General features: G+C 43.1%; 1 pseudogene; it reads left to right on the forward strand.

The window, feature by feature from the left end:
• The window catches only part of LOC148840770 (uncharacterized), a 103,141-nt pseudogene extending 96,089 nt beyond the window's left edge, over positions 1-7,052 (forward strand).
• The last annotated feature ends 473 nt before the right edge of the window (positions 7,053-7,525 follow it).

Genomic DNA, 7,525 nt, shown 5'->3' on the forward strand with positions numbered 1-7,525 from the left:
TTCTTGTGTCCGTCCTATCCAAACCCGAAAGTATTACAATATGTATCTATATAGCAGGTGGTGTACAGCTTTTTAGTATAGATTACACTTTTCTAAAATGTATTTAAAAAATAAAAACGATTACAATCTAATCTTTCCACGTTTGATCCCAAAATCCCAAGAAAAATAAATCTAAATGGAGAGAAAGCTATGCTGAAAGTTTATTAAGATACTTAGAAGACAAATATATCAATTTATGTTGCATTTGTCTGATTGTGAATCAAAAAACACATATAATTAAACACGCGTTTGCGATTTAAATCAAAACACGATTTAAATCAATATAAATATTTATATTGTAACGCATACTGTACAGCCTCCATTTCTCTATAAAAATTAAAAGATCGTTTGCGCAGCCTAAGATGGGGGTCTACTCTCAGTGACAGCTGACAGTCCTCCATACACCCAAGTGAATAATTAATAATGCCAATGTAAACATCGTATTAACAATTTGTTGATAATAGAAATGTTAAGTTCTCTAAAGCTTTGTGATAGTTTACCCAGGCAGCAAAAGATCAGCTACACTGGGAAGATGCGACACCGAAGATATAATTAATAACCTTTTTAAATCTGAAGGGAGATCTAAAGGGATCCCCTCCCCCACACACACACGATAGAAGCAGGAAGCAGAAGCAGGGACAGTTGTCAGAAGGAAAGAAGGTGACTATTGTTATTAAAAATGACTTAAATTCGATCATGTTGTGATAATTAGAAATATAAAAAGTCAATTAATTGTCCATAATATTGCTATTCTATTTTTTCAAAGAAATGTTTGTTAAAAGAAAAGTCGCGGCACCAGCTGGATTTGAACACACAACCTGTGGGTTACTGGGGAAGTCACATGAAGAGAGGTGAAACAGCCCTACACAGCCCTGTCGCAGTACACGAATATAATTATATCGTTATTAATTTCTTTAGATACGCGATTCCATATTATATTAGCAGAAAAGCTTAAAACTACTACTTTTTTACACGCTAATTCACGTTAGTTAAAGACTTCGATGCTTAAAATGTTTAGGGAGAAATGGAATACTGGTGTGTATTTTTTCTTTAAAGTACCGAGACCAGCCATATACTGTATGTTTATGTTCCAAAATTAATATCGTTTATGGCCTTCACATGCGTTACAGTACGCTCCTATTCTTTTTATGCTCAGCTACTAAGATTTCCCTTCAGTGGTAAAATTCCATATAAATATTCAATACTAAAACGGGCACAGTAAAGACATTTAAATCTTTCTACGACCGACCAACGCACCACAAGTGCCCCTGTCGGTCAACCAATCACGCGTCAAGATGCACGAGGCCATAGCCAATTACCCGCGGTACGTGTCTGTGCCGCTTACTTTGAATGGCTGCATCTGTAGCAGACAGTTTACTGTTCAGTCCAAAAACATGGCAATGTAAATGTTGCCCCTGCCCAGACGCAAAGTGGATGCGTTGTACAATCTTATGGCAGAAGGCAAGAATGACTTCCTGTAGCACTCCCTGTTGCACCTTGGATGGATCAGCCTATTGCTGAACGTGCTCTTCATTTCCACAAGCATGTCATAGAGGGGATGGGAGACATTGCCCATGATGGCCTCTAGTTTGGACACCATTCTCCTCTCAGCCACTACCTCCAGGGGGTCCAGGCCAGACCCAATGGCTGAGCATGCTCTTCTGATGAGCTTTTTCAGCCTGTTAGAATCCCCTGCTCTAATCCTGGAGCCCAAGCATACCACCACGTAGGAAATGGCACTTGCCACAACCGACTGATAGAACATATGTATCATCTTGCTACATACATTGAAGGACCTGAGCCGCCTCAAGAAGTAAAGTAGGGTCTGACCCTTCTTGTAGATGGCCTCGGTGTTCATAGACCATTCCAGTCTATCGTCAGTGTGTACTCCAAGGTACTTGTATGAGTCCACTATCTCTACACCACTCCCATGGATGTAGACAGGAGTAGGTTGGACCCTTTTCCTCCTGAAATCTACCACCAGTTCCTTTGTCTTTGTTACATTCAGTTTCAAGTGGTTCTCCCCACACCACTCCACAAAGCTGCTGACCAGTCCTCTGTACTCTTCCTCCTGCCCACCCTTGATACATCCCACAATTGCAGAGTCATCTGAGAACGTCTGCAGGTGGCACGATTTTGAGTTGTATTTAAAGTCTGAAGTATAGAGGGTGAAGAGGAACAGAGAAAGAACTGTCCCCTGAGGAGCCCCTGTGTTGCTCACTACCTATTCAGACACACAGTTCTGAAGTCTCACAGACTGTGGTCTACCTGTCAGATAGTCAGTGATCCATGAAATCATGGAGGCACCGATTTACATCTCCTCCAACTTTCTCCTTAGCAGTAAGGGCTGGATAGTATTGAAGGCACTGGAGAAGTCGAAAAACATAATCCTCACAGAGTTGCCAGCCTTGTCCAGGTGGGAGTAGGCTTTTTGCAACATATAGATGATTGTATCCTCCACACCAACACTGGGCTGGTAGGCACACTGTAGGGTGTCCTGTGACGAACTGACCAGGGGTCTCAAGTGGGACAAGACCAGCCTCTCCAGTGTCATCATGACGTTAGAAGTCAGCGCAACTGGTCTGTAGTCATTGAGGACAGAGGGGCGCCCTTTCTTTGGTACTGGGACCAGGCATGTCTTCCAGAGCACAGGGACTCTCTGCAAGCGCAGGCTCAGGTTGAACAGTCGCTGGATCACTCCACTCAGCTGATCAGCACAAGCTCTCAAAACTCTGGGACAAACATCATCTGGTCCTGTGGCCTTACCCTGGTGCAGCCTCTTCAACTCCCTCTTCACCTGGTCAGCCGTGATGGTCAGCCTGGCCTGGCGGATGGTGCTTATAGCACTGTCAGTGCTGCAGGTGTTAATGGCGGAGGTGTTGGAGAGTGGCTGCTGTGGGGGATGGGTGGGTGAGTGGCCGTTGGGGGTTGTAGCTGTAGGCAGCCATGATTGTGGGGGGATGGAGGAGGTGTTGGGCAGTCGCAGCTGCGAGGGCTTAGGGAGCATGTGGCTGTGGGGGGATGGGAGGTGAGCCACAGACGGCCCTGAATCAAATCTGTTAAAAAACTGGTTCAGCTCGTTGGCCATCACCAGGTTCCCCTGTTACACCCCCAGCCAGTTTGAAGCCAGTGATCTCTCTCATGTTGCTCCATACGTCCCCCACCCTATTCCTTTGCAGCTTGTCCTGTACACCTTTCTCCTGTATGCATCCTTGCTTTCTCTTAACTTCTGCTTTAGTTCCCTCTGTACACGCTTAACCTCTTCCTTGTCCCCCCTCCTAAATGCTCTATTCTTGTCATTCAGAACAGTCTTCAGATCACTGGTGATCCAGGGTTTGTTATTGAGAAAGCAGTGTATGTCTTTGGTGGGAATGGTGGGAATTAACACAGATGTTAATGTAGTCTGTGACACAGTCCACCATGTTGTCTATGTCGTCCCCATGTGGCTTGCACAGCACATCCCAGTCGGTAGCCTCCAAAGCACCAAGTAGATCCTCCATAGCCTCCTGAGACCATCTCCTCACAGTCCTCATGGTTGCAGGTTGGCGCTGGACAATAGGCTTGTATAGTGGTGTAAGCAAAAAGATTTAAAGGTAATAAAAAGACCTTTAAAGACCTAAAGGTAGTCAAAACCACTAGACACTCTCCAAGGTATAATGATCACACACGATCCCTTTAACAGGAGTGCCGTAAATTAAAGTGCAAATGGAGGTCTAATGGTTTGCAAGTCGGCTGGACTGATAGCCTGCAACAATATAAGAACGCGTTCAGTTTACTACTCTGAACTTATAGTAAGCAATAAAAATAACCCTCACTACCTATTTAGGACAATAGCTAAACTTACAAATAAGACCGATTCAATAGCACCATCTCTTTAGTCGTGACGATTTCATGAACTTCTTTAACAATAAAATTAACACCATCAGACTTTAAACACAATCAAATAAGCCACAAAGATGTCTGGTACAGAAACAATATGAGTACCTCTTTAGTGTTTTTCAATTAGTTAATGAACAAGAACTCAAGAAATTAATTATTAAGACAAAGTCAACCACCTGTCCGCTAGATCCCATCCCCACTCAGCTAGTCAAAGATTCCCTTGAAGTACTGGCAGGACCTATAATTAGTATATTGAACACGTCCCTTGCATCAGGCGTTGTACCTGCCAATTTAAGGTAACGGTTGTTAGACCAAAATTAAATCCACAAGTTCTTAACAACTACAGGCCTGTCTCAAACGTCCCATTTCTATGTAACATTCTTGAGAGAATAGTTGTGGCCTAACTTCAGTCGTATCTGGACTCAAATAATATACTTGAGAAATTCCAGTCTGGTTTCTGCCCAGGCCACAGCACTGAAACTGCATTAACAAGAGTCATAAATGATATTCTGTTAGCTACTGACTCGAGGAACGCAACAGTGCTTGTGCATTCAATTTAACAGCGCAGTTCAATTTGGGGTACCACAGGGATCAGTGCTGGGATCAATATCGTTCTCTTTCTACATACTGCCGCTAGGTAGGATAATACGAAAACATAACATTAACTTTTATTAATATGCTGATGACACTCAAATATACATTTTGTTTACACCTAGCAACAACCCTTCTATTATCACTTTAGTTAATTGCTTTATTGAAGTAAAGACTTGGATGTGTAAAAACTATTGTTACTCAACTCTGATAAGACTGAGGTTCTGTTGTTTGGAGGCAACAATACTGATAGGACTACTATAACTTCAGCACTTAACTCAGAGGATTTAAAAATTTGCCTCAAAGACTCAGCAGGTAACCTAGGCGTCATATTAGACACAAGGCTCTCATTTAACTTTCATGTTAAAACAGTATCGAAAACATGCTTTGTATAGTTAAGAAATATTGCAAAACTATGTCAGTTTCTCTCCACTCAAGACAGAGAAATTAATACATGCTCTTGTATACAGCAGGTTAGACTACTGCAATGCCCTACTATCAGGGAGCACCCATCACTCTTTCAACACCTTACAGCGAATTCAGAAGGCAGCAGCTAGAATTGTTTCTAGGAGCAGAAAGTATGACCATATAACCCCCATACTTACTGTAGCTCTCCTCATTGTCTTCCTGTCAGGTACAGGGCAGACTTCAAAATCCTTCAACTTCTAAGTCTCTCAGAGATCAGGCACCTGTCTATCTAATGGAACATATTAATGTATAACATCCAAGTTGCCTGCTTAGATCACAGAATGCAGGTCTTCTTCATATTCCACACATTAATAAAAAAAAACAGTTGGCGGTACAGCCTTTAGTTACAGGACCCCTATCTTATGGAACAGTCTCCCACCCCATATTCAGGATGCCGTGTCAATCTCAGTATTCAAATCCAGACTAAAGACATATTACTTCAGCCTAGCCTACTCACACCTTACATTATAGCCTGCTGCAACCATGGCTGCTGGTGCTGCTGTACATGCCATTGTGTGTCTTTATGTTGGCCCACCAGGTAAATTCTGACCAAACTATCCTATTCTCCTCCTCACATGTCCGGATGGTACCCGGGCTCGGTACCATCTGAATGTGATGCTGCATCACTGCCATGGATCCAAGAAGGACATCATGGATATAGCTATCCTTTAGGAGGAATTTACTGGTCTACAGAGATCTGCATTGAGTACTAACACACAGAAGACATGATGGATGGATGGATTAATACCCTCATTAATTTCTTTCTTTTTTAAAAATTATATAATGTTGGCATGCCCAAAAGTGTTGGGCAGCCAGTTGACCTTGGACCCCTAGAGGTTTTTTTCCTCCTAACTAAGGAGTTTTTGGTTCCTCCCCTCCATTGTCTTCTGGTCTGTTCTGTATTCACAAAATGTATGGTTATTTGCATTGATAAGCGCCTTGGGGCAACCTTGTTGTGAAAGGCGCTATATAAAAAGAAACTGAATTGAATTGAATTGAATATGCAGGTGTCCCAGATGGGGGCTAGCTAGAACACTTGGTGTGGCCTCCTACTCTCAACATCCCCTTCCCTAAGATGGGATCCATGCATGAATGAGTACAGCCATACTGAAGTCTTCTTCCATCTGAACCCACAGTAAGTAGCAGAATGGAGGACCCAGTGTTGACAAGAGCTTTCAGCTACATGCCCTGACAGTGCAGTTGGCATTGATTGTGCACAGTGTAGTATTCATAGTATTCCCTCATCCACAGTTGGCCCATGCCAGCCTTCTGCCTCCATTCTCCTGCAAATGTATTATATGTGTAGATGCTCACACTTCATGCAGTACCAACAACATGAGCCTTCCTCTCCCTTGGTCTAAACCCTACAGCTAAATTCCTCCTTCCCCAATCTTATCTTCTTCCTATTCTGAATCTACTGGCCTGACGCCTAATAATGCTCCCTTCAATGCAAGATCAGCTGAAGCAGTCTAAGCTCTCTACTTGTTCAATAGCTAGCCTCAAAGAAGTACCTGCCAGAAAAAGACCATTGATGTCAGTCCCTGCACAAAAGCCGTTACTGCACACTCATTTTTCATGGCAGACACGGAGGGATTGCCGTGGATGTCCAGGATGAGAGAGTCCATTCTTTACTTGGAGAGATGCATCCTAGAGTCCAGCTGCTGGAGCAAAATCAGGGAAGGTTCTGAATTGTTTAATTGCAACGTTAAAACTGTGCAGAGCTCTTCACCTTTGTTCTGCTCTTCACCTTTGGCAGGATATGAGCTGTAGCTCCCTTCAACAATCATCCTAAGTGCAGAGCCCTCACCTCTCCTGACCATGGTTTCTCCCACTCTACCATTTTGAACTGAATTCTGATCAAAAGCACAGCGTGAATTCTGAACATCCATCATAACTGAGTAGCTGCACCTCCCTGGACAGACTGTTGCATAGAGAGAAAGCCTGCATACTCCATTCTGCAGGTCCAGGCTGGCAAGGCCTTGCTGCCCTTGCAAGCTCCGGTCTCTGCAGAGTACAAACCCTCTCTCCTCTTTTGCCAGCACCACTGTTCCCTGGGCAAGCTCCATTACCATTAGCTCTTCCACCTGTGTACACCAGTGACCCATCCTGCTCTGATACCACCCTAGCCTGAGGCTATTTAAAGACTCAAACTCCACAGTGTACAGAGAGCAAAATTTTAATTTCCATAGTAATTTACGGTGAGGGACAGGACCAAACAAATCAGAGAATTTAATAACAGATCTGTTCTACTCCATATCTGAATAATTTTCCATACAAATTGTCCTCCATTCATTACTTAAAGCACCCTGGTGCTGCTAGTGAAACATCCAGTTCCGGGGTCTCTCCAGCCACAGAGTGTCTGCCAAATGCCCATTGAGGAAATGGCAACAGCTATAATATTGTATTAAAATATGTGTTAAATTGGAGATAGCCCTTTTTAGTAACATGTAAAAATAATACCTTAAACTCTATCATGAAAATGAAAGGGGGCTATGCAAAATGCTGGAGCTGGGATATGATTATGTCTATTTATTCCAGTCAAAAAAGC

This window comes from Atractosteus spatula, chromosome 1 (assembly GCF_055471065.1).
Source record: "Atractosteus spatula isolate fAtrSpa1 chromosome 1, fAtrSpa1.hap1, whole genome shotgun sequence".
In the NCBI taxonomy this organism is placed as follows: domain Eukaryota; kingdom Metazoa; phylum Chordata; class Actinopteri; order Semionotiformes; family Lepisosteidae; genus Atractosteus; species Atractosteus spatula.